The sequence below is a fragment of the Bemisia tabaci genome, chromosome 1 (assembly GCF_918797505.1).
Source record: "Bemisia tabaci chromosome 1, PGI_BMITA_v3".
Taxonomy (NCBI): Eukaryota; Metazoa; Arthropoda; class Insecta; order Hemiptera; family Aleyrodidae; genus Bemisia; species Bemisia tabaci.
The window spans coordinates 7,578,681-7,592,125 of NC_092793.1; the positions used below are offsets into that span (position 1 = coordinate 7,578,681).

The 13,445-nt window shown below is 38.7% G+C and overlaps 1 long non-coding RNA gene across 1 annotated transcript; it reads right to left on the reverse strand.

The window, feature by feature from the left end:
- Positions 1-1,905: 1,905 nt before the first annotated feature.
- On the reverse strand, positions 1,906-11,844 carry LOC140226029 (uncharacterized). The gene is made up of 3 exons (XR_011900844.1): positions 11,547-11,844; positions 9,832-9,880; positions 1,906-5,698 (listed from the first exon to the last, which is right to left on the reverse strand). It is a non-coding gene; the product is annotated as an uncharacterized lncRNA (long non-coding RNA).
- Between the last annotated feature and the right edge of the window lie 1,601 nt (positions 11,845-13,445).

Sequence of the window (13,445 nt, forward strand, 5' to 3'; positions counted from 1 at the left end):
GTATCATACCGAACTGAAACTGAGAAATGAAAAACTGGAGGAATCAAAACTTTACAAAACAGCTGACGCTTTTCGCCAACACGCCCCCTCAAAATTTAACTTGGGGATTAAATTTTGACATTGAAAAATGAAATGTAAATTTGAAATTTTTTTTTTTTTTTTTTTTTTGGGGGGGGGGTTTAAAACGTCAAAAAAAATTCTTTTACTTTTTTTTTTTTTTTTTTTTTAAAAAAAATTAACTTTACATTTCATTTGAAATGTAAAGCCCATAACCTAAAGGCTAAAGGTAAAAGCTAAAGGTGGTATGGAAAGAAATAACACTCGGAGGACGCTTTTAGATCACCTTTATGGGCAAGGTATCATACCGAACTGAAACTGAGAAATGAAAAACTGGAGGAATCAAAACTTTACAAAACAGCTGACGCTTTTCGCCAACACTAACTACTATCAGTGGTCTCTGAAGATCATCGTTCCCCTCATGTTCCTCAGGTTCCGCTTGATCTCTTCCGTAAGCCAGGGATATGGACTAACAACCAAGGTAATAACGTACCAAGGTTCCGCTTGATCCAAGGCTGCAATGGATATGGCCTAACATCCAAGGTGTGAACAGCCTTGCTGAAGCAAGGCACCGAGGAAGTGGTTGATCCATGCCCGAGCGTATTAGGGATATGGGCTAACAACCAAGGTAATAACGTACCAAGGATGCGCTTGATCCTAAATAGCTCGTTACGGTGTGTGAAGAGATATGGGCTAACAACCAGAGGCGAGGGAGGGTGCAGAATCACAACAGGTTTGCCGGCGTTTGGCACGGGTCAGAGACCCGCTCCAGGTCCACCACGAGGAGGCTCCGGCACCAGACCCTTCTCTCTCTTTTCTCACTTTCTTTCTCACTTTTGTGTCTCACTTTCTTTCTCACTTTTGTGTCTCAATTTCCGTCTCACTTTCCGTCTCACTTTCCGTCTCACTTTCCTCCTCACTTTTCTTCCCATCTCACTTACTTTCCATCTCACTTTCCATCAGGCCCGCCACATCCCATCTCGGGCCCTGGTACCAATTTTCTGGCTCGGGCCCCTAGCACAGGGGGGGGGGGGGGGCCTCCCCGGGAAATTTTTGAAATTTTAAATCTATTTGGACGCATTATGAAGCTCTTATGATGGAGATTTTCCATCAATTTCTGCAGAATAATTACGCCTTTTTGTTTACTTTCAGCACCAAAAACTTTCGAATTGTTGCATTCAAAACATCTATAAATTTTTTTTTGAGGGGGCAGATGATAATTTTCAATTCTATGGGGAGCCGGGCCCCCCTGGACTCCCCTTTCTTACGTCTATGGCAAGGGAGTTAAGCCATTGAAGTCGAGGATGCCCAGAAAGGAGCCTCTTAGCATCCGACAACGGAAGAAAATGAAACACAGTTACTAAAAATATCATTCTACATATACTCAAAATCTTGAAAATCTCTAAAGAAGTAAGAAAAATTTTATAGTGCCCTAGCGTGTTTTTGAAACTTTATTCACCTTTTGCGGAATTTTTAGGGTAATTTTTTTCACTTTTCCCTACAAGACAAGGGTTACTCATGAAATTCGTAGCGGTTTGTCACCTGCGTCACGGGCCCTTCCAGGGCCCGGGCCCCGGTACCAGGGACCCAGTATCCCCCCCCTTGTGGCGGGCCTGCTTTCCATCTCACTTTCCATCTCAGGTGTAAATGGCCTTAGATGCTAAAGCACCGCTTTAAAATAAAATTATTTTACTACTACCATCTATCTTTCCATCTCACTTTCCATCTCACTTTCCATCTCACTTTTCCTACTCTCTTTCCTTGTCTCTTTCCTTATCTCTTTCCTTGTCTCTGTTCTTTTCTCTTTCCTTATATCTTTCCTTGTCTCTTTCCTTGTCTCGTGTTTCATGTAGGCGTTTGAATAGTCAGTACAATACGATAAAGTATTAAAGTAGCTGAAAAAGATATAAAAGGGAATGGTGGGGAAGTATAGATAATAGATCAGGATAGCATGAAACGTAAGAAAGAAATGAAAGATTGGAAATATTTCATGAAATTCAACGAGGCTGTGAAATATTTCATATTTTTCAGGGGCTAGAGTATGCAACCCGCACTCAAACACACAATAATAGAAGAAATTCACTATTTTTACATTTCGCGAAACAGGAAAAGCAACCGGTATTTTTCGATATCTTTCATAAATTTCTGAAATTTCATGAAATATTTCGCCTGAAATTTCAAGATTTTATTTTTCATGCAATTTTGCCACCCTGTAACAGATATATATCTATGAAGTTTTGATACTTGTTCAAACACAGCACAATTATCGATTAAAAATAAAATGCATAATATACATTAAAGACGTGTCATTAACTTCCGCAAAAACAGTGGCGCCATCTGCGGTAGGTTTCGACTCGACATCAGCAGGGGCTGCATATTGTAATTGTAGCAAATCAAATAAATTTCGGACGAAAATAACTTTACTGGAGCGAGTCCTCCTCATCCGTAGATTCCCATCATGTATTTCTCACAAGTATTCATACTGGAGCTGGAGGTGATATTGTATTTGGGATGCTAAGAAGCGTAACTTGCTCCGATGAGCAGTCAGGCTAGGATACAGGTAGGTAAATAATATCTCTCTTTTCTTCCCGTTCTTCTCTCTCTTTTCTTCTTGTTTATCTCTGTCTTTTCTTCTTGTTTATCTCTCTCTTTCTTCTTGTTTCTCTCTCTTTCTTCTTGTTTATCTCTCTCTTTACTTCCTGTTCTTCTCTCGCTTTTCTTCTATATCTTTATTTCTGTCTCGTGTTCTCTGGTAGAATAAATTTCACTCAATTGATAAAGTATTTCGATGTAAGAGGATGCAAAATCAATGGCAAATCTTGGGACGCCCAGCACTGCGAAAATTCTGGATTCACGTTTAAGAAGGGAGCATTTCAGCCCCGAAACAAAAATCTCATCGCTATGATGGCGTTTGGGCGGGATATCTCGCAAACTTTTCTTCATTTATGAGTAATTATACCAAATGTTTCAATAATTTATCCATTTGAAACTGTTAGATTGCCTTGTTGCCGTTTCAATAATTTTTTAGTCCGGATGACTTTTAATCATCCTGCTGCAACGGCAAATATGCCGGCTTTTTCATTCGCTGTAGCAGCGCATGGAGAATCATAGAGATGAGCTTGTGTAAAAAAGGAAAACTAAAATCCGCCCATTCAAAAATGAATGGTAAATATACGTATATTTTACCCAAAAAATCATGATTGAAGGTCCGGGACTCGTCTTCCAACCGCAGAGGAATTGGAGGGCCCGAATCCAGGACTCTCCACCATAAGAAAAATCCCAGAAATATATCACTGAAGGAAAAACTAAAAACCACTTTTTCAAGGATAATTAAAGTAAACATATGTATATGTCACAGAAAAAAAGAAGAAACAATCAGAATTGCAGGTCCGGGACTCGTCTTCCGTTCGCAGAGGAATCGGAGGGCCCGAATCCAGGACGCTTCATTCACAAGAAGATAATATTTTGATGAGAGAAAATGGACGTATATTTCACATGTTTCTGAGGAAAAATTTAGAAATGAAGAACTTGCATTTAAAATAAACGTGGGATACTGGCAATTACATTTTCCAGAGAAAAAAACTGAACCCAACAAAAATTTAAGACAAGCTTATCTCCATGATCCTCCAGCCGCTGCTGAAGCGAATGAAAAACCGGCATATTTGCAGTTGCAGCAGGATGAATTACATTCATCCGGAAAAAATTATGAAAACGGCAACAAGACAATTTTACAGTTTCGAATGGATAAATTATTAAAACATTTGGTATAATTACTCATGAATAAAGGAAATTCTGCAAAATATCCCGCCCAAACGCCATCACTTTGTGGTCAACTCCCTAATGTTGAAGTTAGAAACTTTGCAATGTCGTAACGGGAGAAAAAAAATTTACCTCGGTCATGAAACTTTCAGGAAAGTTGCACTTCAGACGGGAGGACAAGAGACTAAAATGTCAGATTAATTCACCGAGAAACGGGCCCATGCCATCGTGCTACCTCCAAACCCTAAATTTTTAAGTTTAAAACTTAGCATCGTTGCAGGAAAAAAAATTTCCCGATCATACACATTTCAAAATTTACGCATCTCTCATATCGGAGATTAAAATTCAGACCAATCCGAGAAAAAAAGGGGCCAATGTTAGAAATTTTTTCGCAAAATTCATAATTGTGAAGCTTAAAACTTCGCAACGTTGCAACGGAAGCAAAAAGATTTTCTTGGTCATGAAAATTTCAGAAAAGTCGTACCTTATACCGGAGAATATGTACTAAAAATTCAGATAAATCCAATAAGAAATGTTGCGGAGGGAATTCAGTTGCCCTACGTGAACCTTTTTTCTAAAAAGCCTAAAAAACCCATGAAGTCGCAATTATATCTGTAGGAGCTCCAACAACCTGTTTTAAAATTGGACGTATTTCTATCAAACGGAACTATGTGCATTATGACGTGAGCCCTGTTTTGCACATATTCTTAAGGGTCTCAGGGCTCATGTCTGAATGCGCATAGTCCCGTTTGATAGAAATAGTCCAATTGTGGTTTTTAGTATCTGAGAGTTCTCTTGACATTCCAGCTCAAATTTTTCGTTCACGACCAACTTCGATTTAAACCCCCTTCAAGAGCACCATGCCGAGTTTGATAGTTTTCGAACTGAGAGATACAATTGGATTGCATTTTGCAAAAAGGAACCACTAGCATTGCAATGTTGCTAAGATTGTGCAACTTCTTTTGTCTTGGAGGAAAAACCCGATTATCCATTAATAGTTTCTATTTTACTTGCTAAAAACTGTAAATTTAAGACAAAAATTACCATCTAAATTTCATAGTTTTTCACGATTTCCGCAATTTTATTGCAAAAGATGAAGTTGCACAATCTTAGCATCTCTGCAATGCTAGTGGTTCCTTTTTACAAAATGCAATCCAATTATAATACTGCCGTGCTAGGGGAAAACACCGTATGAACCTTCAGGCGTTGCCATATTTCCCCTGATAAAACCCGAATTTCCTATTAAATGCATGCATATTTTTCCTCCAATTGTTTGAATGATTTGGTTCGCAATTTAACCTAAAACCCCTGAAAATTCAAAAGAAAAATATTCGTAAATTTCCTCAAAAATAAACCTTGTATCGAAGGAAATTTGGCAACTCTCGGATGTTCATACGTCGTTCTTCCGTAGCACGGCACAATAGGCAACGTGGAATGCAGTTAGACTGATTTTCAGTGGCGTGGCGTGAATTGCGATGTATCGATTGTTATGCCATTTAAACCTATGGTAAAGAATCGATTATTAAGGGGTTCGCTGCGAACACCCTGTTTATCGATCCTTTTCCATAGGTTTAAATGGCATAACAATCGATATATCGCAATTCACGCCACGCCACTGCTGATTTTACTAAAATCCGCCCAAATGGCGACTGCTAGTATCAGTGGTGAGGAAGAATACTGTGCCAGCTCAGTTTGAAAAACTGAGAGAATAGACAAATGGTCGATTCGTTCGCGATTAATTCTGAGAGCAGGAAGGAGTTGGAGAGATTTTACCGTGACGAAGCGATGATCCGTGAATTCAGGAACAGCTCTGATGCAATGTGAAAATTCCCAGTTTTCGTACACCGCCTTGACGAATGTTGGAGAAACCGCAAAAGAATCACTGCAAAAAAAGAAAAGAATGCTTTAATAAATCAATTCCACATAAAACTGTAATAAATATTATAATAATATCGTTCCCAAGGAGCATAGAGCAACGGAAATTTGAAAGAATGGTCAAAGTTAATGGAAAAAATTGAAATTTTTTACCATTTGAATTGCATTATTTTTACATGATTTGATTAATACATTCCCATCGTAAACGATCGAATAGTTCTATGTATAAGACAGTCAAGCGATTTGCAATACAAAAAAGTGCACCTTATCGCAATTTTATTCCAATACATTTTTAAAAGAGGAGTCCCTTCAGACAGGGGTTAGACAATATACGCATCACTCCAATCTGATGGCAGTAACTTTGCCATGTAATCGCAATTTATTGGAACATTTGCTGATTTTATTTTAAAGCAAAATTTACTACCGCCCTCCCGCTATTTATTCCGTTACGTGTTATGAAGATGTATGTATACGATCCCTACGGCTCAGAAAAATTAAACTTTATAATACCGACCAAAATAATTGTTCATCTGCGAACCACAGATTGTGGCTTTAACTTGTTAATTAATTTAAAAAAAAAAGAAAAAAGGAAAAAAAAGAAAAGAAAAAAAAATACTGGGCTTTGAAATACGTCTCTGGATTGGTTTTACAGATTTAGGAAAACAAGTTGAGTCAACTTATTAGCTCGTCTTTTCCATCTCGAGGAAATATACGGACATTTACAACGTATGAATGATGGAACTTTAGTAAGAAAGAACACATCGTGTAAGAGGAATCAGACTTTTACCGTACGCTATTTCAATTGGACTGCATTTTGCAATTTGGAACTATAAATTTTGGCCCGGTTTAAAAACAACATATGTGCCATTAGTTTCCCTATCCACACAAGTGTTTTTTCAGATGAGGCAGAATTTATAGTTCTAAATTGCAAAATTCAGTCAAATTATTATTCTTACTCCATGCGCGTCTAGGAGAACGTAATGCTATAATTACATGCCCTGCTCACACGCCATAGTCATACCTCAGAAAAATTGAAAAAATGGACGTTAGATGAACAATGAACATGGGACCGGTTTAAAAGACGCCGCCGTGTGCTCAGGCCAAAATTAAAGTAGATTTCCTTTAAAAGCCTGTTCTTTACGGACACGATAAGCGCTGCCTTAGAAAGGCTGATAAGCCTCTGAAGTTTAAGGTGATTCGATGGACGCCATATTTTGTGTCAGAACGGCATGCGATATATCGCATCAATTGGTTCCATTTTTCCAGCTACTCGTCATTTTTCTCCAATTTTGAGATCGCAATTCTGTTATCAGGAGACTATAGCACTCACTTACCAATTTTAACAAAGAAAGTCAACGTAATAAAGGCGTGTTTTTTTTTAGAGAGAAAACATCGCATTCGATACTGATATCGAAACTGCACTCGAATGCGACATTTCCTCTCTGAAAAAACCACGCCTTTATTCCGTTGAATTTCTTTGTTAAAATTGGTAAGCGAGTGCTTTAGCTTCCTGACAACAGAATTGCGATCTCAAAATTGGAGAAAAATGACGAGTAGAGTACCTGTATAGCGAGAGTATGGACAGATGTGAAACTCCGAAAATCCATCAGGCGTTCACCGATGCTTCGGCGAATAAAGTTAGGGCCCAGAAATGCAGCCAACCTATGAATTTCAATTATCCAGAACGATTTACTAATACTATTGTTACGAACCGTCGTTTATAAAGCACGTATTTGACTCAGTTTATGCATAAATTTACTCATTTGTGCGGAAGAACGCTCATTTCTGTACATTCTTGGCCATCTTGGTTAGAATTAGAATCTGCAGACTGGCGGTGAAATTTTGTGTGGTAGAAGTTGATTATAGGGATGACCGCACTTTTGGGCCCTAAGACCTCCATGAAGCGATCTGTCCATACTCTTGCTGTACAGGTACTCTAATGACGAGTAGCTGAAAAAATGAAACCAAGTGATGCGATATATCGCATGCCGTTCTGGCGTCCATCGAATCACCTTAAAGTGTATCCCAGAAAATAAACACAAACATTTCTATGAATGGTAGGTATGCAATTCTGATTCCGCAACTTTGTACTTCGCGCAAAAAACGATCGTGGAGAGCCTGCAAAACTTTAGGTATACTTCACGCATCGCGCTATCTCGTCGAGCCTACGCTACGGCGCACAGTGGATCGGGTCAATAGGGAGGTCGGACATAATCTGGAAACTTGAGTGCCTATAGCTCCATTAAATCAAAACTTTGAGATTTAAATATGGCTCCATTGGTTTTCTCGTAAAATTTTCCTCCAGAAACACCCCTTCAAATTTAAAATTTGACGAAATGAACCTAAAAATTTGCAGTTTTAATCAAAAATTTCATGTCCGACCTCTCTGATAACTCGATCCACTTTGCGGCAGAACCCGAAGTGTTGTCTCGCTCTCGGCTTTTGCCCCGTCCAACTTTTCTACCTTCGCGTTAAAGTCTTTGAGTCAGCGAAAAAGAGACCGAACTATATTAAGACCGCGTTCAACAGAAAAGAACCAACAACCAAATTTAAATGGGCAATTTAATTCTTTACGAGAGAACGTTTGGGCGATTCCTTTGAATATTTTAAGGAATTTGTTTCGCACTGTATAGAAAATTCACCGAAATTTGCACGAAAATCCGCACAACCGTTTACATGTAAAAAATTAAATTGCCCGATTAAATTTGGCAATAGCTTATGTGACTTGGTTCCTTTCTGTTCAACGCGGTCCATTTCATCCTTCTCGATATGCGAGAAAGATTTGTTCCTTCATAATTGTGATCGAATTTGTGAAAAGGGACTCATTCCCCAAAAAAATTTCTGAGGCTTTGAACTTTGCGCAACAAACGATCATGGGAAGCGCCTGCAAAACTAAAGGGATACTTCCAACATCGCGCAATCTCTACCCGATCTCTCGTCTCTCCTGACTCTCGACTCTCGACTCTCGACTAAGAAATCGCGCTAAGTTCCGAAATGCGCATAAAGTTGATGCTGAAATTATGGAACGAATTGATGCGATATACCGTACGTCGCTCTGACACAGAAACTGGCAACCGTCGCGTCGAATCACCTTAAGGTGATTCGATGGACGCCATATTTTGTGTCAGGACGGCATGCGATTAATCGCATAAATTGGTTCAATTTTTTCAGCTGCTCGTCATTTTTCTCCAATTTTGAGATCGCAATTCTCTTTTCAGGAGACTAAAGCACTCACTTCCCAGTTTTAACAAAGAAATTCAACGTAATAAAGGCTTGGTTTTTTTTAGAGAGAAAACATCGCATTCGATACTGATATCGAAACTGCCCTAGAATGCGATATTTTCTCTCTAAAAAAACCACGCCCTTATTACGTTGAATTTCTTTGTTAAAATTGATAAGTGAGTGCTTTAGTCTCCTGACAACAGAATCGCGATTTCAAAATTGGAGAAAAATGACGAGGAGCTGAAAAAATGGAACCGATTGATGCGATATATCGCATGCCGTCCTGACACAAAATATGGCGTCCATCGAATCACCTTAACCTCATATCGACGGAAAAACTCCCAAAACTTCGTAGCTCGGTTTGTGACGTTGCAGATTTTCTGCCATTCTTAATTTTTTAGGTAAAATGCTACGTCAATAAATTCTTAAAAACATCCGTGACTTTTCTTCTTCGTGAGAGGCAGGTCCAATTCGTAGTCTCCCGGACGAAAGAACGTAACTCTATTCCAAGGTTGCCAAAATTGACTAAATAAATAAATTTATTTTACTAAAACGTACTCGAGCAATTTTTAGTCAAAATCTGTCCGATTTTGGCGTGAGGTCCACGGAATAATCAGTGAAATTTTCAGTTAGAAATGTCCTCAATTTTCCTTAATATTGTGCAATTTGCGGGGAGAGATTTGGCAACATTGAGATGGAGATCCGTTCTTTTAGGGGGCGGAGGGCGAATTGACGGAGAAGAGGAAAGCCAACAGGCAGTAAATACAAGGATTTAGATTCTTTGCACATGCCCTCATGAAAATTGAAGCAGGGAGAAAAATAATTCGTCAGGACAAATTAAGAAAATGAAAAAATGTCAGGAAAAATTGTGAAAATCAAGGAAATCGGGTACGGGTAAAAAAAAATAGGACTACATACCTTCAGCGACTCATAATTTTGAAACAGACAAGTAGTGAAGCTGGGAAATCTGAAAAATAAAACAAAAAGAAAAGAATAATCGAAATGTATCAAAGGGATGAGAGCCATGATTTACAGTGAAAATTGGGAGTCACACTCTGGGAAAAAAAAACACATTGGATTTAGAGTGCAGACTCTTAAAAACATCGACAAGAAAAAGTACTCTTGATTCTATCAGAATCTAGCTTAAATCAAGAACCAAGCCTCTTAATTTAAGCGGATTTCGTTTTGATTCAAGCAAAAATCCGATTGAATCAAGAGTATATTTTCTTGTCAGTTTTCAAGAGTCTGGACTCTAGATTTAATGTGTTTTTTCCAGTGCATTTTCCGGATGAAAGAAAATAAGTCTATGAGTTGGAAATAGGATTAGGAGCTTTTTAAGTTTAGAATTCGAATATGACCAGTGTGAACCGATGCAAATTGCGCAGATGGAGTCATGTGGTGGAAATTTTGTCGGTAGAAGTAATCACTGTGAGCCTCTCTTAAGAATCGTCTTTAAACAACAAAAAAAAACTAGGTACTCGTAGATCATGATTTGTGATTTTTGAGGCCAAGTTCATGATGCAGAAACAAGTGACAAAATTCATTTCAATTTTTCTAATAGGATACTTCTACTTCTCTCATACCTACATCACCTCTCCGGAATGCGAAATGTTAGAAAGAGAAAAAAAAGTTATTTCCACCTGCAATCAATTGTCCTCGGATAGGAAATCAGCAAAATGAGTTTCATGAACTACGATATTTCGACGCGTGTGGAAATTTTTGAAATTTCAGTCAGACATTATTTAAAATACGCTGAAAATATGAAGCCGATGTGATTGGTCGGGAAAGGACTTGACAGCAATGATCTGTTGCCAATTTTTCCAGATGACCATCTCGAGCGCGGAATTTTGAGTTTGTAGAGCTGCGATATATTGGCGTGCATGGAAATGTAATTAATTTTGATCCGAGAATGTTGATAATAAGATATAATTAAAGAGTTTTTATTTATTTTTATAAAAAAATATACGAGTTCTTCTGAAAGTTTTTAGCAGTCGTTGGTACAGTAAAAGCTCGTTATGACGAAATACGATTAAGACGAAATTTTTTTTCGGTCCCTTGACACGTCCATAAGAGTCAATGTAAAATAAAATACAGATTCGACGAAATTTCGAAATTTTGACCCGTAACCGAAGCCGGTTAAGACGAAGAAAAATTTCCGATTTTTCCCCCTGAAATTGGGTAAAAACGACAAAAAAGAGCCAATTCTTAGGGAAAATAGACTTAGATTTACGTACCTTGACATAAAAAGAGTAAGTTGAGAGTAGCTCGTGGGTATCCTCTGTTTTGCTGGATGACTGAGATGCAATCGACAGTTGACGATAAACCGATTTGCGTATTTTAGAAAAGTTTAAAATTTGGATTTCGTATTGTATAAAATTTAAATATTTAAAACTGATAAATAATAATCTTTCAAAAAGTCCTTCACTTAAAATAATCCGAAAAATTTCGTCTTAAGCTCAGTTGCCGCTTATGCCGAAAAATTTCGTCTTAAGCAGAGAACGGTTAAGATGAAAAGCCGCTTATGAAGAAATTTTTTTCGGTCCCTTCGGTTTTCGTCTTAACGAGCTTTTACTGTAGGTAGGAGGGGCGAGATTTCATAATATTAAAATTGTGATGCGGAAATTAGTTCTTACCTCACACAATATCCTTATGTAGGGTATCCTTCAATTCCATGCATGGAGTGCGAACTTTCGGCAGATAGAAACTAGCGGAGGGCAGGTCGTTCAACTATTCACTTCATCACTTTTACTCGCGAGAAAATTATTCGCTGAAAGAAATTACTGAAATGAAATACCGAACACAAATAAAACTGACAAGTTTTTCACACGCGGACCGGAGAGCGGAGATGAATATAATTTCGTATCACAAGTTCAAATGATCCTAATTATGAAATCTTCCGACTTATTTAACCACTACACTCACACCCTCACGCCACGGCTACTCAACTACAACTACCCGGTCAGAACTTCCGAGCTCTCGAGTTTTGCAACGTTTTCCTCATTCGTCCCAAAGGCGTGGCTTCAATTTCGAAAATTTCCCTTTTTTTGGGTTTCCCAGGTGAAAGCGGTACATACACTCAAGAAAGTCGTCCCTCTGCCGTAAGGGCGTATCTCAATTTTCAGGTGAGCCCTGTATCACATGTAAATCTATGCTTTTTGGGGCTCATTAGGAAATCGAGATACGCCTATACGTCAGAGGGACGACGAAAAGAGAAAGCGTTTCCACAATAACGGCCGTCGGTTTGCTGATAAAAAAGGGTCAAGGGTCAGTAGAAAGGGTAGAAAGGGGGGTCCAGGGGGGAGAGAGGGGGGGGGGTCCATATAACCCTTCCCTCTCTTTCCATCTCCTTCCAACTCATATATTTTTGACCATTTTCATATAGATCAATGAGAACGCCCTCCTTCCTATTCTTCTTTCTTTCAACACAGCCATTTTCGAGTGCTAAGAGACCGTTCATAAATTATTACGTGACGCACTTTTCCAGAATTTTGCCCCCCCCCCCCCCCCCGTTCTTCCTTTTATAAATTTTTTGTGACGTAGGTCCCTATCCTTTAACACGTTAAACGTGGCGTAACGCTCTCCTAGACCCTCCCTCCCATCAGGGCGTAACGTAATTAATAAACGGCCCCTGAGAGATAGATGAATTTCTTTGATTCACTGTCGCCGGGCCGCTGGCTCCCTTTAATATGTAACTAGGAACTGCAATTTCTGACTCCGTAAAAACACTTACGTGCACAGGGAAACTAAAGTTATACACGTTGTTTCTCGAGCCAGAATTTGTAGTTCCTAATCGCAAAATGAAGTCCATTTTCGAAAGGCTCTATGGTTGCATAGCTAGGCTTTAAGTCGGTTCTTCGAAGTAAATGCCTCCGAGAAAAAAACTGAAACCATCAATTTATTCTTGTGTTAATCCAGTTAAGGTGATTCGATGGACGCCATATTTTGTGTCAGAGCGGCATGCGATTAATCGCATAAATTGGTTCAATTTTTTCAGCTGCTCGTCATTTTTCTCCAATTTTGAGATCGCAATTCTCTTTTCAGGAGACTAAAGCACTCATTTCCCAGTTTTAACAAAGAAATTCAACGGCTTGGTTTTTTTTAGAGAGAAAACATCGCATTCGATACTGATATCGAAACTGCCCGCAAATGCGATATTTTCTCTCTAAAAAAACCACGCCTTTATTACGTTGAATTTCTTCGTTATAGATTGGTAAGTGAGTGCTTTAGTCTCCTGACAACAGAATAGCGATCTCAAAATTGGAGAAAAATGACGAGTAGCTGAAAAAATAGAACCAATTGATGCGATATATCGCATGCCGTTCTGCCACAAAATACGGCGTCCATCGAATCACCTTAAGGGATGCTTTAGGTGGGGGGGGGGGGGCATTGGTGGTATAGAACAAAATAGTCTTATGTTTATCTCAAAAATACGTTCATAACATATTCACCTTTTACTATGTGACACCTTGCATAAGATTTTAAAGTGTCAACGTCATTTTCAGCTTCTTTCATCATCATCTACTTGCTCCACG